General features: G+C 39.7%; 1 protein-coding gene across 2 annotated transcripts in view; it reads right to left on the bottom strand.

Moving 5' to 3' along the window:
- ARHGAP6 (Rho GTPase activating protein 6) overlaps nt 1-27,767 on the bottom strand; it is a 465,834-nt gene that overhangs the window by 262,890 nt on the left and 175,177 nt on the right. The gene's annotated exons all lie outside the window — the stretch shown is intronic.

The raw sequence follows: 27,767 nt of genomic DNA on the forward strand, positions 1-27,767 counted from the left end.
GAGCAGAGCGAGGAGCGAGGCGAGGCGGGAGCGGCGGTGGGCGGACGTTTCAGTCCTTCCGCGCCCGCAGCGGCTGCAGCCGCCAGCTGTGGAAGGCTGCAGCGACGCAGGGTGCCCGCTACAGGTGACACAGCCGCGGGCGCGCGTCCCTCCTGCCACCCGCCCCTGAGCACGCCTTCAGCCAGCCAGAGGACGAGATTGGTTTCCAAGAAAGACTTCCACTAACTTGGGGACTCACTACCCGGGGGGCGGGGTTTCGGAGTTTGGAAAGCCCTCCTTTGGGAAAGTCTCAACCGCGGGAACCCTAAGAGAGGGGCAGGCCTGGGAGGAGAACTGCTAAGGAAAGGGAGGCCACGCTGGAGGGTGGCCCGGCTGCGCCACTTGAAGGAAACTTGCAGGACCTAGGCATGTCTGGGAAACCCCACTGGAATTGGGAGTCCTGGAAAGGATGCTGGAACATGAGTTGAGCGGAGGAGGGCAGGGTCCTCAAAGCGCTGCTTTCTGTGTCTTAGTTCTTAGATGTCAATCAGAAAATGACATAGCAAGGATTTGGAAACAGAAGAAACACAGGCGGTTTGCAAATGCTACCGGGTAAACCAAATCATTGTGAGCACACACTGGAGGTTCACAGCACCACCTAAAAGTGGCCTCTGGTCTGCAGTCCCCTAATGGAAACCTGTAGTTTAAAAGTCCGTGGAGAAGAGCACCGGCTCCCTCCCCAGGCCCAGCATCTGTGATTTCTAGGCACCCTCTTACAAGCTGAGTCCAGACAAAAGCAGAGTCTGGAGCCAGAGCGAACACTCCAGACTCAGTGAAATCAATCAATCCAAGTCCAAGAGAGGTGACTGTCAAGTGGAAGGTGGATTTCTGGGTTGCTTGTGTCAATTCTTCAGGGTCCCACTACAGTGAACTCCCTGAGTGGCCCTCCACTTGCTCTGTGGGGGTGGGAGGGTAGGAAAATAGGATGTGGCCGCTGTGTTGAAGCCTTTACAATTTGGCTGGACCAACCACCCACTGGCATATAGTATTTTACAACACCTGGATGCATGATTGTAAAAAGGACTAAGAATGTCAAGCCAGGGGTACAGGTATCCTCAAGAATCTACTGCTACATAATCCCATGACAGTTCATCTGCTAGAAAACTGTAAGATTATATTTACTGAAATTGATCATATGCCTACCCTCCGACACAACAATTCCACTCCTAGGTATATAGAAAAATGGGGGCCAATGACCTCTTGTGAATAGGAATGTTTATAGTAACTTCAGGCAGAATCACCAAAATGAAAACAATCTAAATGTCTATGAACTGGTGCATGATGAGCCAACTGTGATGTATCCATACAATGGAATACTCCTTGGCAATGAAAGGAAAGTGGTACTAAGGTACACAATTACATGGGTTATTTTCACAAACATCCTGTTGAGAGAAAGAAATCAGACACAAAGGAAAACATGCTGTAAGATTCCATTCATTTATTATGGTATTTAATGTTGAACTGAAATAGGCAAATATAATCTATGGTGATAAGAAGTCAAAACAGTGACTACCAAGTTGGCGAGGGACACAGGGAACCTTTTGGGGTGCTGGAAATGTTCTGTGCCTTGAACTATATTGCAGCTATTCAAGTACACCCCATATGTAAAAACTCATTGAGTAGTACAGTTCAGATTTGTGCAATTTATCCCCTTCACGATGTGCATTTTAAATTGGAAGAACCAAAAAAATAAACTTAAAATCAATCTCCTGCCCAAAACAAAAAATTCCAGCCAGCATGCTGCCTGCGGTAAGGGAAAGTCAGTTTTACCATTTGCCCAGGTCTCTTTCTACCTGTAGCCTGCCTTGCCCAGGACTCCTTTCCCTCTGCTATGTGGGAGGACAGAGCATGCCCATTCACCTTGGAGGAACTCCCTGCTCCCTGACATGTGCAGACCGAGCTGGAAAAATGACACACTAAAGTCCCCTCTCCACGTTCACTCTGCTCTGCTGCTGAAAGCAACCTGTAAAGCTGTTATCAAAACCCCCTTAGAATAAGGTGGATAACTAGCACCAGCTTCACCACACACCGCATTTTTCACAGAATGCAGCTGGGGCATCAAAAGAGGGCTGTTTACACAATGGCCCCACTGTAGGGACCTTTGCTTCATGGTGTTCTCTTTAGGTAGAAAGATGAACTCTTCAGCCTTAGGATTTCTTCCTCTATCATATCTGCAATTAAGATCTAGAAACTTAAAATCCCTTTCCCTACAAAATCTTTTCCATTATATATATATATATATATATATATACACACACACACACACACACACACAATACAAGGTGGGTCCTTGAATTTAAAATACCTTAACCCTAGTCTTTTGATCATTACCCATAAATAAGTCACCTCCATGTTAAAATTGGATCATCTTAGATTTTGTTTGCATTCTGCCTTTGGAAAGTGTATTAAGTCACTAAATGGCATTATTGTAAGCTGAAAATAATCCATCACTCCCAAACTGTGTATAATAAATCATCACTTTATGTAATCCATAGGTTCTTAGAAACTGTGACTTTAAGTCACAGATATACAATGAAACAAACTTGACCATCAGCTAATTTATATCAACAAGAGTTAAGCTCTTACAGCATAGTTCTGGTCACAAAAAAAAAAAATCACCAAATTTCTAAATAAAGACCCAAACACTCTTAATATGAAGCGTTGAAATACCTGTGAGCTACACACACATTTGAGGAAGATGAATAAACACAAGTAAAAGAACGATTTTCCAAGCTGCAGAGTCCAGTTCAGGGTCAAGGTGGCTGGAGCCCCTCCCAGCAGCTCAGGGCAGCAGGCAGGACCCAGCTGGACAGTTGCCCTTCCATCGCAGGGCCCTTCACCCCCACACCCACACTCACTCAGACTGGGGCAATGGAGATACGACAGTTCCCCTCACAGGCACATCTTTGTGATGCGGGAGGAAACCAGAGTCCCCAGAGAAATCACACAGCGATGTGGGGAGCACATGCAAACTCCACACAGGCAGGGGCTCTGGTGGGAATCCATTTTTTTCTCATCGACATTAGAACAAAATGAAACAACGGTGAACAAAACAACATTATTCGAGGACCTGCTTTACTTACATTTTAGAAATGACTTCTGCCTGCTAGCATATTTCTTGCTAAATTCAACATTAAGTTGCAGTTAAATTTTCAAGTGCAAAAGAGCTGTTTTTCTGTGTTTGAAAGGTTAAGGGAGATAGGACAAAGCATTTAAGAAAAGAAATTATCAGTTCATATTGAAAGGCTCCTAAATTAATCTGGGAGTGAATCATACGCCTCTTCAGTTCTCAGTCCATTTATTCAGGACTTGAGAAGAGACCCAGAAGGTTGTGCAGAACGCTAAGTGGTCTATTAAGTCCACACATTATTTCTATTTGCTATGGAGTTGTATGAGTTCTTTATATTTTTCTATATTAACCCCTTATACATAAACCATATATATATGGTTTGCAAATATTTTCTTCCATCCTGTAGGTTGCCTTTTCATTTTGTTCATTGTTTCTTTTGCTGTGCAGAAGCTTTTTAGTTTTATGTAATCCCGCTTGTTTATTTTTGTTTTTGTTGCTTGTAGTTCTGGAGTCATACTGATAATTCTTTGTTATGGAGGCTGTCCTATGCATTGAGGGATGTTTAGCAGCACCCCTGCCATCTACTCGCTAGATGCAAGTGAGCAAGGGAGTTATCTCCCTCCTTGAGTTACGAAAACCAACAATATCTCCAAACATTGACACATGTCCCTTGGGAACATGGGAGAAGATAATCCCTGTTTGAGAACCACTGCTTTTAGGAAGTTATGCATCTATAAATCTTATAGCTTAATGATACCTGCTTTTGAACTTTATAATAAATGGAGCATGTTTTTATTACGTCTGGCATCTTTTCCTCAACAATATGTTTTTACGGTTCTTCTATGATGTTGTATGTAGCTCTAGTTTATTCATTCCCATTGCTGCCGGTATTCTGTTCTATGTGTTTAGCACTTTTTATCTTTTCAACTACTGATGGACACATGTGCCCTTTCCAGTGTTGGGCTACTGCTTGAACATCGTTACACATATCTCTTTGTGCACATGTGCATGCATTTTTATAGGGCACGAATCTGGAAACAGAATTGTTGGGTCATAGGAATGCATATCTTCAACTTTACTGGACAATACCCAACAGTTTCTAAACAGATTGTACCAATTAGAACCTTTATTTACACTACAGTATAAATAGACTGGACATAGTTTATATAAAGACTGAACACAGTTTAGAGTTGTCTCTCTTTTAAGGTTTTCTCATGGGGCTACAAAGATAAAATTCAGGAAATCAAACACCAGGATCAGGAAGGAGAGATGGGGAAACAGCTTCAGGTCTTCCTTGTCAAAATCACATTTCCTTTATACATGAAGGACCTACCAGGCCTGCTAGGAATCAGAAATGCTATTGCTGACCCCATCCACATGTACAGGTAGTAGCAATGGGTACACTGGTTATACTCTGGACATTTTATTAGGCAGAAATTCAGCATACTGTGCAGGGGTGGGGGGAATCTTAGTGACCCAACTGTAAACATAAGTGCCTCTAAAGGAATTGCCATTTTGCCACACAGCCATAATTCTTCCCTTTGTGTTAACCCTAACAAGGATATGGATATGGGAGAAATCCAGGGAAGAATTAAGTTTTCATTCCTTTCTGCACATAAGTTAGAGAGACAATCCCAGTCTGAAGATCAGGGAATGAAGAATTCCTTGGGGTCCCAAAAATGGTACCTGAGACTGTGGTGACATAGAGTGGACAAGAGCAAAAAGAATGCTCTTGCATGGCTTAGTACTATGGCCCTCAGCCTTGATTCCTAAAACCATGAATATTAAAAAATTATACAGGGGGGGACAAAAATAGGTTTATAATTGTGACTATGCGAATCTGTTTATTCTTGTATTTTTTTTATTATTGTATTATTTTTCATAAGAACAAATGTAAACCTATTTTTGCCCCACCCCTGTATATCAACCAGAACTGAGAATGTGATAATCTATGAATATATGGAAAGAAAAGAGGGAGGGAGATGAGGCTAAACTGACCATAACAATAAGTTCAGTTTGGTATCCTTGATTTGTCCTGTTCTTGCCATTTTGATATTTTCATTGAGCAATGGCTACTCAGTGCCATGAAGTCATGGAGAGTGCCCTTAAGAAGTATCCACGGAAGTATGTTTCTAAAATAAATTTCTATTCAAGGGTCATTAAGCAAAAGGAGAGGTTGCAACCCCTGTAGTTATGACTCCCCTCCAAAAAAAAAGTTTGAGAATCAAGAAAATATTTCTCATTATATCCATATGCTAATGTTAGCCTATTTCCTCCACCCACCCAATTCCAACCTCCTTTCCTCTGCATGCTGTTACAAGCAGGTAAATGCTGCGAAATGCTCATGATAACACTAGTGGTTCTGGTGCTAAAATTATTGTTTGAAATTACAACAATTCCCTTTATCATTGAGAAGCTACATCACTGGCCCCTTGTCCAACTAGATGCTTTCAAAAAAGCAAATCTGAATCCTTGGCATAATTCTGTGAGGAAAGTATGACCACTTCTATTTTATTCAGGAAGGTAATTAACTTGCTTAGCACATCGGATAAATGGTGGAGTGAAGGTGGAAATGGAAGTTGGGTCCAAATCTCTTTGCAGGCCATTCCAGTACATCTCAAAGTAGAAACTCTATGATAAGTCAGACGCATTCATTAAATTGCTAGGGTGCCTTCTTACAAAAGGGGAAAGGAAGAAGACACTGCCAGTGCCCCATCCATATCTCCCAGGTTATTTGTTCTCAATGGGGACAGTTTTTTCTCCAAGTGGACACCTGGAAATATCTGGAGACTTTTTGGTTGTTGCAACTGTTGGGTAGGGGATGTGGAGAGACAGTTGCCACTTGCATTTAGTAGATACAAGCCAGGGATATTGCTAAACATCATAAAATGCACAGGACACCACCCCCTCACACACACGCACAAAAACTATCCTGCCCAAAATGTCAAGTGCCAAAGTTGAGAAACCCTTCCTAGACATAAGAAATCCATCCTTTAATGATTTTCACTTAGTAGTATATCTCACAGCAACAACACATTTTCTTTCTGTGGACTAACTCTTGCACCATCCAATAAAACAAGGAGAAATTTCCCCAGAGCAGAAGAGTACAGCTGAGCTCTAGGACATTCTACACCAACACAGCATGTGAAAAGGCTAACAAGTAGAAATTGACCATGTGTATGATCAAAACTGGAAGTTACGGCATCCTTTGGAACACTTGCTTAGTCACCCAACACAACTACTAGTTTCAAAAGCTCAGCAGTATTATGAATGATGATGACACCTGGCATTACTCTGGTATCTGAAATGTCCAAAACAGTTTCAGATGTAATGGTGCCCCCTCCTCCAATTAATCTATTTTGTGATTATGATTTCATTTTTAGAAGGAACAGAACATACAAGGCAAAAGTTGAGAATTTGTTGTCAAGTATAATAAAATGAGGAGAATGAAACAGAGTGTCCTTTGCATGCCAAGTCACTTAACCTCTCTGTATCTCATTAATCCACCAAATAGAATGAGCCAAAGAGTTTCAGATCCCCAAGGAATGCTTGGTACATAAAAGTTGAACACCAACAGTTTAACAAGGCCTTTTCAGCCTTGGCTGTGCAATGAGGCCAGCCAAACAAAACTGCTCCAAGACTAATTTCTTGATTCTCTTTCTTTGGGACCATGCTTTATTAAAGTAGTTCTCAACCAGGTGCAATTTTGTCCCCCAGGGCATATTTGGTAATATTTGAACATATTTTTTATTGTCACAATTTGGGGGAAGGGAGTGGTGCTACCGGTATTTAGTGGATAGAGGCCACAGATGCTGCTAAACATCCACCAATGAACAAGCCAATTCCACCACCACCCCTCCAACAGATACATACAGAGCAAGGAATGATTTGGCCCCAAATATCAGTAGCACTAAGGTTGAGAACCCCTTTACATGTACAATTGTTCTGGTCAACATAATTCTAATACATTAGAACCTAAGTATCAGACTAGGGCTTTTTCATTCTTTCAATTTTGGTAGCCATGTTTCTGCATGTTCATACATATAGCACACAGGGGAAAATATTTCCTGGAAAGATTATAAGGGTTCTTCTCCCTTTCACCAGAAGATAGGGCAAGAAGAAAAGGGGCTAGAAAGAAATGACTAATCAGTGTCTAATGTATAATCTTCAAGACCATGTGCATCAGAATCACTTGGGGTAAAATTTTTTAAAAGCAGATTGTGAGCACCTCCCCAAAATACACTGAAACAGAGTCTCTTGTGGCATCACCCCAAAATTACCATCTTTAGTAAGATCCCTTGATAACATGTACAACACTCTTTGAGAATCTTTGGTGTCATGGGACTAAAATGCAGAAACTGGTGCTTAGAAAGGTTGAGTGACTTGTTTAAGGTCATGCAGATACCATAAGACAATGTCAGAACCCATCCCTAGCTCAGTTAACATTTGACAAAGGAAGGAAGAACATACAAAGGGGAAAAGACAGTCTCTTCAATAAATTGTGTTTCAAAAATTGAACAAATATATATAAAACAAAAAAGAAAATAGACCACCAACTTATAACATATACAAGAATAAATTGAAAATGGATGAAAGACTTAAATATAAGTCACAAAACCATAAAAATCCCAGAAAAAAGTAAATGGGCAGTAAAATATCAGACATTTCTCATAGTAATACAAGGTCTGTCTGGAAAAAGTCCAACCACTGTTAACATAATGGGAATGGTTTGCATGACATCGATGTAACCTGGCAGCAAGAAGAGTGGACTAGAATGTGCATGTGTGAACAATGATGACTTCACTGTACTAGTCAGTGGGGGCAGTAGACACCATTGAGTAAGCATGTGTACTGTGTGGCTGTTGCATTCAAAATGACTAAGTGAGTAGAGCAACAAATCTGCATCAAATTTTGTGTTAAGCTTGAACATTCCTCTGTGGAAACTATTGGGATGACTCAGAAGGCTGCAGCTGTGGGCAATTAATGATTGGCAGCTTCATCACAACAATGCACCCATTCATGCATTACATCTTGTGCAGAGACTTTTTTGCAAAACATCAAATCACCCAGGTGACTCACCTCCCCTATAGCCCAGATTTGGCACGCTGCAACTTCTGGCTTTTCCCAAAACTGAAATCACCTATGAAAGGGAAGAGATTTCAGACTGTGGATGAGATTCAGGAAAATATAACAGGGCAGCTGATGGTGACTAGAAGAACTGTGTGAGATCTCAAGGTGCCTACTTTGAAGGAGACTGAGGCATCATTCTCCTATGTACAATGTTTCTTGTATTCTCTTCAATAAATGTCTCCATTTTTCATGTTACATGGCTGGATATTTTCTGGACAGGCCTCGTGTTTTTTCTGATATATCTCTTTGGGCAAGAAAAACAAAAGAAAAAACAAACAGATCGTACTACATCAAACTGAAAAGCGTTTGCATAGTAAAACAAACCATCAACAAAATGAAAAGGGGACCCACTGAATGGGAGAGCATATTTGGCAATGATACATCTGATAAGAGGTTAATTTCCAAAATATATAAAGAACTCATACAACTTAACACCAAGAATACAAACAACCTAATTAAAAATGGACAAAGGACCTGAACAGACACTTCTCCAAAGACAACATACAGATGGCCAATAGACATATGAAAAAATGCTCAATGTCACTAATCACCATAGAGATGCAAATTAAAAGCACAGTGAGATATCACCTCACACCAGTCAGAATGGCCATCGTCAATAAATCAACAAACAACAAGTGTAGATGAGGATGTGGAAGAAAGAGAACCCTTGTGCACTGTTGGTGGGAATGCAGATTGGTGCAGCCACTGCAGAAAATCATATGGAGTTTTCTCAAAAAATTTAAAACGGAACTTCTTTTTGACCCAGTGGTGCCACTTCTGGGAATGAATCCAAAAAAACCTGTAACATTAATTTGAAAGAATAGATGCACCACTCTGTTCACTGAAGCATTATTTACAATAGCCAAGATCTAGAAACAGCCCAAGAGCCATCAGTAGATGAGTGGATAAAAACTTATGGTGCATTTATACAGTGGAATACTACTTGGCCATATAAAGAAAAACCTTACCTTTTGCAACAGCCTGGGTGGACCTGGAGAGTACTATGCTAATGAAATAAGCCAGTCAGAGAAAGAATAGATACCATATAATCTCACTTACATGTAGAATCTACTGAACAAAATACATTGATGAACAAAATAGAAACAAAGGCATAGACACATGGAACAGACTGGCATTTGTCACAGGGGGATTTTGGAGGGCTGGATGAATTAAGGTGAAGAGATTAAGCAAAAATATATATAATATATGCCCTGGCTGGTATGGCTCAGTGTATTGAGCACTGGCCTGTGAACCAAAGAGTTGCCAGTTCAATTTCCAGTCAGGGCAAATGCCGGGGTTGCAGGCCAGGTCCCCAGTAGGGGGCGCACAAGAGGCAAGTACACATTGATGTTTCTCTCCCTTTCTCTCTCCCTTCCCTTCTGCCTAAAAATAAATAAATACAATCTTTAATATATATGACATATAATATGTTATATATTATATATATGACACATAGACACATAAAACTGTGGTGACAGGGAAAGGGAGGACTGGGGGGACAAAGAGGCAGAAAATGGAGACGGAAAAACACCTTACTTGGAATGATGGGCACACGATGCAGTGTACAGATGATGTTTCACTGAGTTGTACACTTGAAACCTGCATGGCTTTGTGGACCAACATCACCCCAATACATTGAATACTAAATAAATAAATGCAGCCAAAACAGAAGGTGAAAAATATCCCTAAGCTAATGACTAAAAAGCGAGAATCAGATCCACTTGTAGTTATGGAAGAAGAAATGAAGATAACATTTGGCCTTAGTTCATAACTCAGAGCCTGCTAAGTAACTTGCTGCATTTTACTGTGGGTGTATCAAGTTTTCTCCCCATTGTCTTTGTGACTTATGAATAAAAAAGAATGCTATACATGACTTCTTTCAAAGCTCTTAGGATAACTTATATCCATTAAGTTTTATTTTTCAAAACCATGGAATTCCTTTTCTCACATTAACATGTCAAGAAATGACAAATGTGTTTAAATTATACAAATTATTAGTCCTTTTATATTTCCCAAAGGGGAAAATCCCTTCAGAGCCTATTGAAAAAACTTCTCATCTACAAAATAATTCTTTGTCTCTCTTCCTGGAAAAAAACAACAACAACAAAAAGCTATCAGCCACTAGTTCCCCATTGTTGATGAGAAAGTCTGAGATTTGGAACAAAAGAAAGATGTTTTGTACATCATAATAGACATATGATTTCAAGGCTATTGGTTTGCATTTCTTTAAGTCTCACTTTTACAATGGAATGATGGAAGGAGCAAAGAAAATTCAGCCCTTGAAAGTTGAAGAACATGGAGACAATGATGGACAATCTGAAGGGATGTCGTGTATAAGAAAGGAAAGCCTTTTCAATTTTCTGCAGAAGTCTGGACAAAGACTATGAGTGAAAGTCATGAAGACTCAGATTTTGACTCAACACATGAAAGCACTGTACATTGGATCTGACAATTGCACTCTTAGATATATAACAAAAAGAAAAAAATAAAATGTCCACACAAAAACTTACAAGCGAATGTTCATAGCAGCATTATTTATGACAGACAAAAGGTGGAAACAACCCAACTGTCCATCAGTTGAGGAAGGGAGTGAGGGACGGGGGGAGGTCTTTATAGTAAATTGACTAGTGTAAAAGGTGAAAGGCAGCTATCGTGGAAGACAGTGATTTCTTCTTCCCAGCAATATTTAAGCTGAGCCCAGATGACCATCAGCTGGACAGGTTATACTATGTGACACTTTCATGATAGGACCTGCAACTCTAAAATGTCAATGTGTTATCCTTTTCCTTGATTATAACATGAGTGACACAAGGCTAAAGACCAGCTTCTTATTAATTCATTCAGTCCAATTTCTCATTCATTTTTTTCCTTGCTGACTGAAGGTAAGGCCTTGTGCTATTTATCTCTCTTAATAATATAGTTGCTTCTTGTCTTAAGTAAAGTTCCCAAGAAGCAGACACTAAGATGAGGACTCATATGCAAGTGATTTATTAAGGATCTATTCCCAGGAGAAACTGGTGGGATAAGCCGAACACGGTAGGAAAGGTGAGAAAGCCGAGTAACAGTGTGACTTCTAGCAATGTCCAGTCTCAGCCTGATCCTTGGGGCAGCTCTCAAGTGTAAATTCGCTCTCAGAGTTGTGCCACCTCAAGCAGAAAGGACTGAACTTGAATATTCTCACACCTGCCAGTCAAGGGCTAGGAGATGCTCCAGGTTGATGTAAACTCCCAGGCACTTCCTGCTCTTTGTGGGTACAAGGAAACTTCTGGAGAATCCCAAGGGAAGTCTTCTGAAGAAGTTCACAGATGTTGCTCATTAGAAGCAAACCACACAGAAGTTGGGGGATGGGACAGGCACACAAAACTGGTAAAAGGTCTGAGATATTCTGGGCACAACACCAACAAGCAAGTGCCCACTACACATTTGGGTTAAAAACTTGTTAATTTCTAAAGGCTGTTTATGACTCTGTTCTTATGCCCAGAGGTCCTGAACCGGATAGAAGCTTGAAGCCCCCGGATGTAGTTCCAGCAAGGTGATATGTTAGTTGATCATCCAACACTTCTCACTCACTCTGTGTTATTCCCCTCCTGGCAGATAAATGCTTTATGTGGCACCTTTGTCCACATTAGACCTATTTCATTTCATATACTGAAAATCTGGTGTGGTGAATCGGCCCACAAGCCCTACAGGTAATTTCTCAGTAGTTTCAGCACCCCCAATTGTCATTTAGCCAGTTATTTTAGGGTTGCGTAGGTTCCAAAAATCTCATGGAACCATTTATTTTTTGTCACGGAACCATTTCTGACTGGGAGCCTAGATTTATTGGACATCATTCCTTCCCCTGGGTTATCACAGATAGGTCTAAGGTGCCAATCCCCAGTCACACGGTGACATTTTCTCTGCTTTACCAACCATCTTATGACATCATTTGTTGATTACCATCTTTGTTGTGAGGATTAAATTTGTGTTTGAGTGTGTGCAAGTGTGCACTGTAGGAGGAAAGTGCCAGATCTCTATAAGCTCTGTATTAACACTTATTATTACCACATAGGTATAGGACTTTTCTCAGGTTGCCTGATAAGGTCTTTGTCCTCAAAATTGTTCCTCCTACCAAAGGAGTTGCAACAATTTTTCTGACCTAGTTCAACTTGGAAAAAGATATTTTCTTTTTTCCTTCCTTTCTGCTACTTCCTATAGCACTTTCTTCTTCTATTTCCTCTGGCATTATCTTACAAGATGGGGTTAAATTAATGGCAACACTCCTCAGCACCGAGCAGAAAGACAGTAAATATTAGGTAGACTGAAGAACAAGCTGGGGGGTGGTGAAAGCAGAAACAAAAAGCTCCCAGAACCTCTTAACATATTTTGGTGGTGAGGAGAGAACCAGAGGGCTTTACTGCAGAGTATGGTTTTGTTTGTATCTACAAAAGTGCACAAGTTGAAATTCCATAAATAGAGGAGCTTCTGTACCACTTTCTATTGCTAATATTTTCTTTTCCTCTGACGTCTGTCCCCAGCATTTCAGTTCAGGGTGAGTGCTTATTAAATGTACAACGATTGATGTTAGAAAGTGTTAGAGGGGCACGAAGCATTATAGAAAAATGCAAGAAAATACCAAAGATGAAAAATCACCACTTAATTAATTTACAAAATCCTGTAAAAGGAAGCATGTTACACTTCAAGGTTTTGTTTTCTTTTATTTGTTCTAAAAGAACAAATGAGGAGAGACGTTTGCCTCAGATCTGGCACCAGAATCCGTAACAATGGTTTTTACATTTCTAAATGGTTGAAAGAAAAATCAAAAGAAGAATAACATTTCATGACAAGTGCAAATTATATGAAGTACAAATTTTGACATTCATAAATAAAGTCTTATTGGAGCACAGCCATGCCCACATGCATGTATTTGTTTATGACTACTTTCAACAGCCTAACATATCTGGTCTTTTACAGAAAATATTCACTCACGCCAGATTTACAAAACTAAAATAGCACTTTTTATTTTATTCAATTTTTTTCTACTTTCAGTTTTCATCTTCTCCCTCTTGGAGTTTTACAAGTCCAAAGAAAAACTACATGTTTTATATATTCATTTCTATTAACACCTCAATTATTTTGGTTCATTTATAGCCTTGAAGCAAACAGACAACTTCCAGAGATAAACCAGAATCCAAATTAGACTCTGCTGCTCCACATGTCTGAACTTTTAGAAACATGTTTATGTTATTTCTGGAAGTAGCAGGTAAATGTATGTGGGACTCATTTGGTTTGTAGAAGGCACACATACCCTCACTTCTCCTAGAACAGTATAAATCATAACCCAAAACAAACATTTCCTTGTTGTGTTTGTATTTACTCTTCTCAAATCATTAGTTCAAAGTGTTTCCTTGTCACTGTTTCCTAAGTGTTGTCAAATAGAAAGCTTTCCCTGTTCCTTCACCTTGAAGTTTAATCCTGCATTTTAATTTTGTTTTGTTGTTTTTTATAATTTTTTATTGTTGTTCAACTACAGCTGTCTCCATTTTTCCCCACCCCACCCATCCTCACCTCCCACCCTCGTACCTACCCCCTTTGGCTTTGTCCATGTGTCCTTTATACATGTTCCTTGATGGACCTTCCTCTATTTTCCCTCATTATCCCCTCCCCCTCTCTTCTGGTTTTACTGTCAGTTTATTCTTTATTTCAATGTCTCCAGCTATATTTTGCTCGCTTGTTTGTTTTGTTGATTAGGTTCCACTTAAACACATGTTGTCCCTTGGTATACAAGTACCTCACTCCAAACTTGAATGTGTTTGCACCCATCTCCATCAGATTCAATTATATGCCACACCATATCATGTGTTCTGACACCAGAAAAGCAGAAGATTCTAAACCATTCATATCTATATTTGGCCCCTGGAGTCCGACAGTTTTGTCTCACCTTCAAAACCCTATGCCACTCAGAGGAAGTAAACTTGAACTATTAACAGTTCATTTATTTTTATGGCATAAACTTTGCAATAGGCCATACACAAATATGGGCATATATAAAATTTTCAGACTAGGTATTCAGAAATCCAACACTTTTTCTACAACTAGCATAATGCATATAGCATCCTCCTCACATTCTGAACATTACAAAATGTAGCCATTCACCACCTTCTTGGATTCTTCCCAAGGGAGATGCCCTTTGAAATTCGAGGTCACATATTGAACATGAGTGGGGTGTTGTTGTTGTTGTTGTTTTTACGGCAGAAACTCCCTCTTTCTGTAACACTTTCTTCCCCCACACATCCGTCACCTCCCTCCCCGACCCCTTCCACTTTTCCTTTGCCTATATAATTCACACTAGCCTCTCTGGATTTCCTCAAACTTATAGACCCTCCCTCTCCATCAAAAGGCCCTGCTAGCCTTGTGTGTGTGCTCCTGTCAGGACACTCATCTTGTCTGTTTCCTCCTGAAACACTCTTCCTCAAAGATAGGGGCTATCATAGTCATCTTTTTACTCCCAGAGCCTGGTCCCATGCGTACTATACGGCAACCACAGGAGAAATATCTATTGAGTGCTGCTATGAAATATGACTCCAGGAGATGTCAACAATCAGCATTGGGTGGTTACAGCACCAGGAAGTCTAGAAAGAACCTGAACTCCCATCAACTTCAATGGCAGTGACTGCTGCTTGGAGTAACCTGGTGAGTTAGCCAGTGGAATGCTTTCCTTGGGCCCAGTTTTGACCCTTATGCCCAGATATTGAATGTTGCAGGTGGCTCAAAATTATCATCAGGATAATATAATGTGGTATTGAAAAACAAAGCCTTTTAGAATCATAATTCTTGTCCTTAGGAAAGAATAAACCACTTCTCCATAAAAGAAAAGCCCACAGGAAATCACAAGGATGCTGTCCAATCTATATTTTAGATTATAGAATAAATATATTCAAGGGCTTTCCACAAGGAAACCCAGCATGGGTGAGAGGTACATGTGGCTCCCAGAACAGGGGAGCTTCTCAAGAGCACATCAGTCTACATAAGGTTTAGGAGATAGGGCTCTCTTTGGTCTCTCATGAAAAAAGCAGACTCCGCTCAAAATCCTGGGAAAAGGTTGAGTTTTGATAACTGTGAGTCCCATCTTTTCACATTCACCCCTGTTCAACTTTGTTATCAGACACGGAGACCTAACTCCTTGATGATTTGACACTAAGGGGCTACCAAGGAGCAGAGTAACTTGCTTCTCCTATGGCAAAGTTCCCCAAGTGCTTTTGTCCCCCCAAACAAGATGCCCACTTAACTTAAGACAACAAGAGCTTGGCAATGGAACCCTTGTTATAATGGCCCCAGGCCCCGCAACTCTCCTCTCCTCCTGGGACCGCTAAGAAGAAAAGAGAAGGAACTGGGAAGTTATTTCCCTAAGGAGGAGCCCCCTTTGAAGCAGCAGTAACCCAAACACTGGGGCCAAAGCAGCTGTGTGGGTGTCGATTTGCCTTCAACTGCCAGACCTTCACTTCCACAAAAAATGTGAGTCATGCAATTTTCTGTGGTTTCTCCTAAACTGATATTTGGATTTATTTTTCAAAAAAAAATGTCCTTTGAGGAGCTAGCAGACCTGGGAGGTTACATTAAGATAATCTAAATCTGAGATGTTTATAAACAGTCAGATGCAGCTCCATCTCATCACTTGCCAGTTTTTTTCTTTCTTTTGGAGTATATTAATTTTTTAAATCTCATGAATGTCTATACATATGTATTCAAACATATATATACACACATATTTATACATGGTTATATATATATACACACCACACAACACATATATAGTCTCAAGTCTCAGCAAGATACATAAAATGATGCTATATTTTTAAAGATTTTGGATAATGATGGAATATGAAAAGTAATACATCTTATGTATGTACCATAAGTTTTGAATTGACTATCAAGATTTATTTACAATTACTCAATCATCCAAATTTAGTTTTTAGCAGTGTCTTTTTAAAAGTATAATCATCAATTAATAATTAGATTTACATTCCTTTTATTAGTTTTTAGCATTTAATATTATTACTTCTTTTATAACTCCTCATTTGCATCCATGGAAGGGAACAAATTTAACACAATCAATGTATCAGCCAAAGATCCAGTTAATTCTTTAACGAGACCTGGTTACTTCTTCTGACCTTCTCCTTTAAAGCATGCCTCGATTTCTGGCTTTTCAGGAATAATACCTTAATCCTTTTTAAAATCTAAAATTGATGTTTTGGAGAAGTACCCACATCTTAGCCAGCCTCCTACATAAGACTAGGCAGCCAGCCAGAATTCAAGAGTGCAATTGAGGCAGACGACACAGCACACAAACAGCTCCCTCAGCCTCCAGCACCACTTTACAACTTCATATAGTTAAGACTAAACAGAAATTTTTTAAAAAGCCCACCTTCCAAACTGCTTTTTCAGGATCCATAAATTACACATTTAGCTGACCTTATAGCCTGTTTGCTTTGAAAGCCCATGAGCACGGTCATACACTTTCTGATGGAGAAGACATCTCCCATATTTCTTGGTGTCCACAGTACTTAAAAGTAAGTTCCTCATGCGTAGTCAGTGCCCCCCCAAAATAGTTCTTTTGATGATAATCTTTATGTTAAAGATGGTGAATAACATCCTTCTTTAGGCAAAATGATAGCACATTTTTGGTCTGGAAGACAGTTAAAGGAAGGCAACTTTGGGGTATGTAGGCAAAGGGCAGGGCTGGGTAGTCTCTTAATAGGCATACAGTTCTGTAATGCTAATATTCTAAATTTAGCCAACTCAAACTTACACATTTTGGGGCATTTTTTGGTCTTCTGAAACACTAATACTAGACTGATTCCTTATATTTTGAGTTCATTTAAGCTGAGTTCAAATGATCATTGAATGCTCTCCTACAAGGCAAGGTAGAAGGGCTCATATTTCCTGGTTGCTGTTCCTTGCAGCTGTGTACAGCCAAGCTCACCCCTCCTAAAACACTATGTCCTAAGATAATATTCTATATTATTTGAAAGTATGCAATACACTTTCAAAAGCGTAATCCAATGATTATAAAACAGATATTTCCATCATATTTTCTATACTCAGTTTCTCTTAGTTTGCAAGGGGCTATATTTTGGATTAAAGACCATTTTTAGAGGTGATTGTCTCAATGGGAGGCTATTGAACAGAGAAGCACAGAAAAAATATAGTACATTTGCCAACTCATGGTTCACGGCCAAGATGGAAGAGCAACAAGGCCCAGGAAATACCTGAAAAGTCTACTGAACTACAATGGAAGATAAAAAACACCTTAATTAAAGTGTTAGAAATGCAATTTTTATGGCGGTGTGTGCCTAGGGTGAAAACATCACAAAGTGAAGATAAAGAGATTGGGAGAAGGAATTTTTCATGCGTGAAGTCATCTATCTGTCCTCATTTTTTTCTGTCAGAGGTCCGCAACTTTGGCTCTCTAGAGTTTGACCTAGAGGGTTTTATCTAAGTTAAAGAGAAGATAAAGGTTCCAGGAGGCTGACAAAAGAGGAAAAGTATGGGGAGAAAAGGACATTTATATTCAACATCTCATATACATTCCATTCATTTGTATTACTTTAAAAATCAAACCTCAGCTGGTACTGAGTTGCAGATAACCAAAGTAATGCTGACTTGTTAAATGGAATGGTCTCACATAGGCAAAATGATAGCATATTATTTTGCCTTCATTGTGGGCTGAAAATCTCGTCTTCGTATTTTCATGTGGGAGGCTGATACTGATTACAGTTTACAGTGCATATTACTACCTGGAGTTTTTCTTGTGTATGCTTTATTAGCAAGGGTACCTGCCAGGAACCACAGAATCCTAATGTCCACTCAAGGCTTTAGCAAGCAGTCTGTTCTAATGTGACAGGATGTATTGACGTACAAAAAGATTTTCTCCTATTCTCAAGACCAAAGGAAAGATTGCTTTTTAAACCACCTCTGATTTCTTCAACTCTCTTCTATTGTAGCCCAATCTGTTCTAAACTCATTTTCTTCTGTCTGAAGTATTCTTGCAAAGCACTTTTCCAAGCAGGAAGCCCGATCCCAGTAATAGTGTGATTGTAAAAGCCAGCAGAAAGGCCATTATAAACTCAGAAGTAATTCCTTCTTACTTAGAATTTTAAACTGTGTTTCTATTGGGAAAAGAACATTCTTTCAAAAGCACTGTTCTTTTCCTTTTTTGTCTGAGCTCACTTTGCCTAATTGGTCAAAATCTGAATTTATGAAGACTTCAGTATGCAGCCCTTATGGACATGAAATACTTAAACTTCCAGGCTCCTAAAACTGGACAGGAAAGATTCAAAGACCTTTACAGGGGGAAAATGTCTTTTGAGATTGTAGGGGCCCTTAAAACTCTTACTCATTCTTGAAATCCAAAATGACAACATTTCAAGGAAGCTGGATAATTTTATCCCTACTAGGACACTCTTTAAGGTAGTGCTACTTAATAATTGTTTCTGAGCAACAGACAAAAATATAATTGTCCAAATCTAGATGTGTAGACTCCATACCCATGTGGCCTCTTCCCTCTACCACTCAATGGAAAACTGGGCTCAAATGTGCAGAGAAACCCAGAGTGGTATGGAAAATATAGGCAAAAATCTTTTAAAAAATCAGTTAAATGATACCAAAACCAGGGCTGTACAATATGAAATTAGAGTAGTAGTATTCAGGCAGGCCAATTCTACCTCCCAGGGGACATTAGGCAATATCTGGGGACATTTTGGTTTTCATAATGGGGAGGGTGTAAGGTGGGAAAAGTGGAAGGGTATAACTGGCATCTGGTAAGTAGAAGCCAGGGATGCTGCTAAGCATCCTACATTGCCCAGGACAGCCCTCAAAATAAACACTCATCTGGCCCCAAATATCAAGAATGGCAAGGTTAAGAAACCTGAATTAGGGTAAGTGGAAGCTAGAGCAATACCTAGGATGAGGCATGTCCATTCCAAAGCACACTAGCATGAGGTTTAGAACACATGCACTACCTGCTGTGCCCAATGAATGGTGCACAAGTGAGACCCAGCCACAAGCTGGGTGGAATTAACTTTTCATCACCCATGTTCAGGGGTCAGCAGTTGCTTCATGTAGAGAGAACAGAGTTAGCATCAAAGTCTTGCGATTATATAAATTCAAGTAACACTTCTAAATAAAATATAAATATAATTTATTCCATCCAGAGGTTAATCATCTTAATGAATTCTCCTTTTTTTCCCTCTCTCTACAATCTGGAATAAAAGGATCCCTTCAGATATTATTCCCTGAAGTTGTCCCAACTGACTACTCTGATGAGAATTTCTGCATCCATAGTGAGAAAGCAGATCATGTTCTCTAGTATTGTCTTTCAAAATGAGGCTTAAATAAGGCCCATTCAATCTGAGCATGTTCCAAATTAACACTTCAGTCATTATGCTTTAAAAATAAAAAAAAATAGTAACCAATGATGCTACCTGGCACCCATTTTCCAATGGGAATAGGTGCAATATGGATGTAAAGAGTTTTTTTTTTCTCCTCTTTTGATGCCTCGTCTCAAACAAATTCTCCATGTTACTAACTCTGAAAAGGAAAAAAATTGAAAAATTGTCTTTCAGCCAGAGAACTGTTGGCACAAAGTTGACATTCCATTCCTTTTCTGTCCTACCAACATACACACATTTAACTCCAATGAGTGACTCATCAGAGGATTCCAAGATGGCTGCAGAGTAGGTGGGAGCTACACTCACATTCTCCTGGCACCAAACCAGATTTGTAGCTAAATTATAGAGCAATCAACCTGTATAAGCAACTGAAGGCTAGCTGAACTGAAATATTATAACCAAGGATTTACAGAAGAAGCCACATAGAAACTGATAAGAAGGGCAGAGACATGGGAAGCACTGGCACCCACAACCATGTGCAGTGGCTGAGAAGCCGAGGGATATCTCAGCTGCAAAACTTCCTCCCTCAAGAAGCATTGGTTCTCATTTCCACACAGGGATCCCCAAACCCAGAGCAACAGAGACAAGAAGAAGAGGCTACATAGCATCTGGTGGTAGAAAAATCAGCGGGGATGCAGCCTATCTGGGTGAGAAGGGAGCCTGCTGGAGACCCATACTTCACCTTCCCAGGGTTGAGCACTCCTTTTGTGACAGCACCAGCCTGGGGATTGCACTGCCTAGTCCTCCAACTGCTGGCAACACCACTCTGCTGTGCTGGCGTCCTGCAGAGGGGCCTGCTAGTTGCAAACAGCAGAGACCTCTAGAGCACTCTTTCTGGAGAAGCTCTTGGTGGAGAAGCAGACAGAAGTTAAACTGTGTGGTTTTGCAGGAGGTACCACTCTTCACTCATTTGACAGAAACTGTAGTACACTGCTGGCACCCCCACCTCTAACCTGTTGGATCGCTTGGCCTGCCTTTTCACTATGTGTGGCCACACTCTGCTGGGTTTGGTCATGGTGAAATCAGAGTGCCACAGAGGTTTGAAACTTTTTTAGTGCATCTCTCATGGAGATTTTTGCCTGGGCATCATATGGGCAGGTGCTGGGTTGTGTGGCTGTATCACAGGAGGGCCACTCCTGTCTCCCCTGCAAGCTTGGCCTGCACTGCTCCCGCAGTGGGAGACTCATTTGGCCTGACTTTCAGGCAGCTGGGGGCCCCGCCTTGCTGGATTTGGTCCCACTGGGCAGATATTGGACCTGCTTGGAGCTGGGACCTTCAGTTCATGACTTCTTCAAAGGCTATAGCCTGGGAAGGGGAGGAGGTGCCTGCCCTCCTACAGGCTTTCCAGCATCACCTCCATTCAGAGACTCTTGATTTTTCACCTCAAGCCCCAGTGGCTTTGCCCTGCTGAGCTTGCTCCTGCAGAGGTGACACTGGCTGCACCCAACCTGAACCTAGAACATGCTCCTTATGGGAAAGCTGGAGTTGGAGACTCTAGCAGAGACTGAATGGTATGACTCTGTAGTAGAGGCCACCTTCCCCTCACTGAGTGCCTACCCATGTGGCTGCCTAGTTGGAATGCACTAGCCCTGTCCTGCCAACCCCAGTTGCCCCACCCTACCAAGCTCACAACTTGTGGAAAAGTCTGTGCATCTCAGCGAGAAGGCTCTGGAGGAAAACCAGGCAATCTCAGGGCAAGGTAGAGTGGCTGACAGGTAGAAGCAGACCTCAGGAAGCCTTGGACCTTTTCTGGATCTGCCCCAGCTCTGAGTTGGTGGAAGCCAACACTTGTACACAGATTGTCCCCTCTCACGCACACTCAGGCCCAGTAGACACAGCCACAAAAAGTGAATACAAAGGATTGTAACAAAATATTATGAATTATATATGCTAACAAATTGGACAACTTGAGCAAAATGGACAAATTCCTAGAAACATACAATCTTCTACAAGTGAATCAGAAAGAATCAGAAAATCTCAATAAGCCAATTACAACTAATGAAATTGAAGTAGTAATCAAAAAACTCCCAGCAAACAAAAGTCCTGGACTGGATGGTTTCACAGGCTAATTTCACCAAAAATTCAAAGAAGAACTAATACCTATTTTCCTCAAACTATTCCAAAAATTTCACAAGGAAGGAAGATTTCCAAGCTTTTTTTTTTACAAGGCTGGAATTATCCTAATTCCAAAACCAGCTAAAGACACTACAAATAAAAAAAATTATAGCCCAACATCCCTGATAAACATAGATAATAAAATTCTCAACAAAATATTAGCAAACTGGATCCAGCAGTACATTAAAAACAATTATATACCATGATCGAAATTAATTTATTCTGAGGACACAAGGTTGGTACAATATTTGCAAATCAATAAACCTGATATATCACATAAACAAAATGAAGGGTTAAAATTATATGATAATATCATAGATTCAGAAAAAGCACTTGATGAAATCCAGCACCCATTTATGATAAAGATTCTCAGAAAAGTGGGAATAGTGGGATAATACCTCTTGTGCGGATGCAGACTGGTGCAGCCACTATGGAAAAGAGTATGGAGTTTCCTCAAAGAAAATTAAAATGGAACTGCCTTTTAACCCAGTAATCCCAATTCTGGGAATATATCCAAAGAAAACTGAAAAGCTAATTTGAAAGAACATAAGCACCCCTATGTTCATTAGCAGTGTTATTTACAATCGCCAATATCTGGAGACAGCCCAAGTACCCATCAGTAGATGAGTGGATAAAAAAAAGCTGTGGTACATTTACACATTGGAGTACTACCTGGCTGTAAAAAAAAAGAAGGAAATCTCCCCTTTTGCAACAGCATGGATGGACCTAGAGGGTATTATGCTAAATGAAATAAGCCAGTCAGAGAAAAACAAATACCATATGATCTCACTTATATGTGTAATCTAATAAGCAAAATAAATTGATGAACAAAATAGAAACAGAGGCATGGATGCATGGAATAGACCTACAACTCTCAGGGGGAGGGGGTTGAGGGACTGGATAAAAGTATGTGAAGGGATTAAGCAAAAAAAAACCCCATATATATATATATGTGATATCTATCTATATCTATATCTATATCTATATCTATATATCACATATACCCAGACAACAGTGTGGTAATACCATCAGAAAAGGGGGATGGAGGAGGTGGGCAATGGCACGATAAATGGGGATGGAAAGAGACTTTCGTTTGGGTGATGGGCGCATGATGCAGTGTACAGATGATGTTTTGTTGAGTTCTACACTTAAAATCCATATGGTTTTGTGAATTAATGTTACCTCAATAAATTCAATTAAAATAAAAATAAATAAAATATATGCATGACACTAAAAAAGTTAGTACTAAAAAAAAAAAAGGAAAGAATGACTGACCAAAAATAGGCCTTCTGGGCCCTGAATAAAACATCAAATCACCTCAGAGAGTAGAAATCTTGGTAGTAAACATTTAATAAGCCTTAACAGCAAGTATTTAAATACTTTAAAGGGACAATGAGCCCACATTATTCTGATTGACATTTTAAGGGATGTTTATTTATTTGTGCAGAAGTATCCTCCTACTTAAGTTTGTCTTCTAAATCACAAGAGCAACATTTTGTCTTGACATTTTGTCAGAGTTATTTTTGGTCAAACCATATTTTACTATCCAAAAAGAAAAAAAGAGGTTCTTACAGATGAGGAGTTTCTAAAAGCTGGGAACAGATTTTCAGTGCAATGTTAGTTTTCCTAGAAGACACTGAATTTCCATGAGGAAATATGGTAGAATACAAATAGCAGTATAACAAACACAGAATTACCTTCTTTTTTACTTGTGTCTATGGATTACCTGGGTGAAAGGAAGGACACTACAATGTCAGACACCCACATTTCTTCAAGACCAAGGAAACATGCTTGAGAGTTCAAGGAAGTAAGCTGAGATGACAACCATCAGACTATAATGACCTATCAAGTTTCCATAAACCTATGTGTACTTAGAACCTTCCATGTGTCATTATCATTTACAAGTTGCTCCATTTCTACACAGTCATAACACACTGTGGCATAAATAAATGTTTTTACAAGTCAAAATTAAAAAGTTAAAGCAATACAAATATGAACTTGAGGAGATTTTCCCATAAGATTACATAACCCACTGGACTTTTCTTTTTTTTTTTTAACTTAGATCAGGAGTCAGCAAATTATACCCCATGAGCCAAATGCAGCCCATTGCTGGTTTTGTAAATAAAGTTTTATTGGAATGTGGTCACAATTCATTGACAAACTATGCCTGTTTTGGGCCTACAAAGGCAAGATCAAGTGGCTATAACAGAGACTTTCTAGTGTGTAAAACCAAAAGTATTTACCCTCTGGCCCTTGACAGGTACAGTTTGCTGACCTATGCCTTAGATGCCTGGCCTCTTCCAAGAGACACTTTCATAGAGGAGTATTTATGCATATTAATAACCTTCAAGAAAGAATTTTATCTACAGATTTGTCAACAAAATATGCAAACAATCACTAGTCAAGAACACATGGTTCAGGCAAGGAAGGTGTTTCTAAAGGATGTTGACTCTGAGAAGAATTAGCTTGAAGCAATAAAATTTGCATAAAGAATTTGTGATTGAACAATCCCCAAATGAAAGGAAAGGAGGAAGCCTCAGAAACAATGGTAAATGAAATAGAGGCAACTCAACTATCAGATATTGAGTTCAAAGCAATGGTTACCAGGAAGCTCAATGAGCTCACAGTGACTTACCAGCAACTACAGAAAAACTACAATGAGCTCACTGCAAACTATATCAACATGAAAAAAGAAATAGAAACTATCAACAAGGGCCAAGAGGAAATGAAGAATACAATTTATGAACTGAAGAACACAGTAGAAGGAATCAAAAGCAGGATCAATGAAGCAGAAGATCGGATCAGTGAGCTGGAGGACAAAGTAGAAAAAAATCCAGAAAGAGCAAGAAAAGGAAAAGAGGCTCAGAAAGAATGACAAGGGATTAAGAGAAATGCAAGACAATATGAAACATAATAATATCCGTATAATAGGGATACCAGAAGGAGAAGAAGAACAGCAAGGGACAGAAAACCTATTTGAAAAAGTAATGATGGAAAACTTCCCTAATTTGATGAGAGAAAAAGTCACACAAATCCAGGAAACGCAGAAAGTCCCAATCAAGAGGAACCCACAGAGGCCCACTTCAAGATACATCATAATTAAAATGGCAAAATTCCAAGAGAAAGAGAAAATCTTAAAGGCAGCAAGGGAGAAACAGGAAGTAACATACAAGGGAGCCCCAATAAGGTTAGCAGCTGACTTCTGAATGGAAACACTCCAAGCCAGAAGAGAATGGCAAGAAATATTCCAAGTAATGAGAACTAGAGGCCTGCAACCAAGGCCACTTTACCTAGCAAGGCTCTCAATCAAGATAGAAGGCCAAATAAGGAGCTTCCCAGACAAAAGAAGTCTAAAAGAATACACCTCCACCAAAGCAGCTCTGCAAGAGATGCTAAAGGGACTGCTTTAAGGAAAGGAAGGAAAAGAGAGAGAGAGAGGGAGAGGGGGAGAGAGAGAGAGAGAGGAACACAGGTACAAAAATGGCAATGAATAAGTACCTATCAGTAATAACCTCAAACGTAAATGGATTAAATGCTCCAATCAAAAGACACAGAATACTTGAATGGATAAGAAATCATGATCCCTACATATGCTGCCTACAAGAGACCCACCTCAGGACAAAAGACCTATATGGACTGAAAGTGAAGGGCTGGAAACAAATTTTCCAAGCATATGGACAGGAAAAAAAAGCCGGGGTAGCAATATTCATATCAGACAAAATAGACTTCAAAAAAAGGGCCATAAAGAGAGACCCAGAAGGTAATACTCAAGGGAAGAATCCACCAAGAAGACATAAACATTGTAAATATACATGCACCCAACATAGGAGCACCCAAATACATAAAGAAAATCTTAGGACTTCAAGAAAGATATTGACAGCAAGACAATTATAGTAGAGGATTTTAACACCCCACTGTCAAAAATGGACAAACCTTCCAAACAAAATATCAACAAACATATTGTGGCATCGAACAATGCCCTAGATTAAATGGACTTAACTGATATATATAGAGCCCTTCATCCCAAAGAAGCTAAATACACATTCTTTTCAAATGCACATGGAACATTTTCAAAGATAGACCACATGATAGGACACAAAACTAGCTTCAACAAAATCAAGAAAACTGAATCATATCAAGCATTTTCTCTGACCACAAGGGACTTAAACTAGAAACCAACCTCAAAGAAAAAACCCAAAATACTCGAAATCATGGTGATTGAATAGTATGCTATTAAATAATGAATGGGTCAAGATTGAAATTAGGGAAGAAATCAAAAAGTTTCTGGAAACAAATGAAAATGAACTCACAATAACCCAAAACTTATGGGACACAGTGAAGGCAGTCCTGCGAGGGAAGTTCATAGCAATACAGGCATACCTAAAAAAGATAGAAATATTTCAAACAAACAGCCTAACCCTACACCTAAAAGAACGTGAGGAACAAAAACAAAGAGCCCAGAGCAAGTAGAAGGAAGGAAATAACCAAGATTGGAGCAGAATTAAAATGACATACAGGCTAAAAGCACAATTCTAAGGATCAATGAATCCAGGAGCTGGGTCTTTGAAGAGATAAACAAAATTGACAAGCCACTAAGCAGGCTCATCAAGAAAAAAAGAGAGAGGGCCCAAATAAACACAATCAGAAATGAAAAGAGGAGAGATTACAACTGATACCACAGAAATACAAAGGATTGTAAGAAATTACTACAAAGAACTGTATGCCAAGAAATTTGAAAGCCTAGGTGAAATGGACAAATTTCTAGAAAAATATAATCTTCTAAAACTCAATGAAGAAGAAGCAGAAAGCCTGAACAGACCAATAATAGCAAATGAAATTGAAGCAGTAGTCAAAAAACTCCCAACACACAAAAGCCCTGGACCAGAAGGTTTTACAGGAGAATTCTACAAAGCATTTAAGGAAGAGCTAACCCCTACCCTTCACAGACTATTCCAAAAAATCGAAAATGACGGAAGACTACCAAACTCTTTTTATGAAGCCAGCATCATCCTAATCCCAAAACCAGATAAAGACACAACAAAGAAAGAAAACTTCAGGCCAATATCGCTGATGAACGTAGATGCTAAAATCCTCTACAAAATATTGGCAGACCGCATCCAACAATACATTAAAAAAATCATACACCATATCCGAGTGGGATTCATCCCAGGGATGCAAGGATGGTACGATATTTGCAAGTCAGTAAATGTAATACATCACATAAACAAAAGCAAAGACAAAAATCACATGATCATATCAATAGATGTGGAAAAAGCATTTGATAAGGTACAGCACCCATGTATGACAAAAACACTCAGCAAAGGGGGAATAGAGGGAGCACTCCTCAACATAATAAAGGCCATATATGAGAGACCTACAGCCAACATCATACTCAATAGGCAAAAACTAAAAGCTTTTCCACTGAGATCAGGAACCAAAACAAGTTAAAGGTGAGATCATGTGGTATTTGTCCCTCACTACCTGGCTTCTTTCACTTAGCATAATGCTCTCCAACTCCATCCGTGCTATCATAAAGGGTAGGAGCTCTTTCTTTCTCTCTGCTGCGTAGAATTCCACTGTGTAAATGTACCATAGTCTTTTGATCCACTCATTTGCTGATGGGCATTTAGGTTGCTTCTAGCACTTGGCTATTGTAAATTGTGCTGCTATGAACATTGGGGTGCACGGGTTCTTTTGGATTGGTATTTCAGTGTTCTTAGGGTACAATGTAGTAGGTGTTTTTAAATAATGGAAATATAATTAACCTACTGTATAGGATACAGCTGTGCTAAAACACTTTAAGATCTTCGTAAGGTAGCTCTTATATTAAGGAAATTGGCAATAACCAAGACAGACTTCCAGAATAAGGGAATACAATAGGAGTAAACACATTTTTCCACACTTGTGCGTTCCGCCTCAGTTGCATGGCATTCACTTCCAAGCAATTTAGCCACCCTTTCTCATATGTTCACCCTAATTGCGCT

The sequence above is a fragment of the Phyllostomus discolor genome, chromosome X, assembly GCF_004126475.2.
Source record: "Phyllostomus discolor isolate MPI-MPIP mPhyDis1 chromosome X, mPhyDis1.pri.v3, whole genome shotgun sequence".
NCBI classification, from domain to species: domain Eukaryota; kingdom Metazoa; phylum Chordata; class Mammalia; order Chiroptera; family Phyllostomidae; genus Phyllostomus; species Phyllostomus discolor.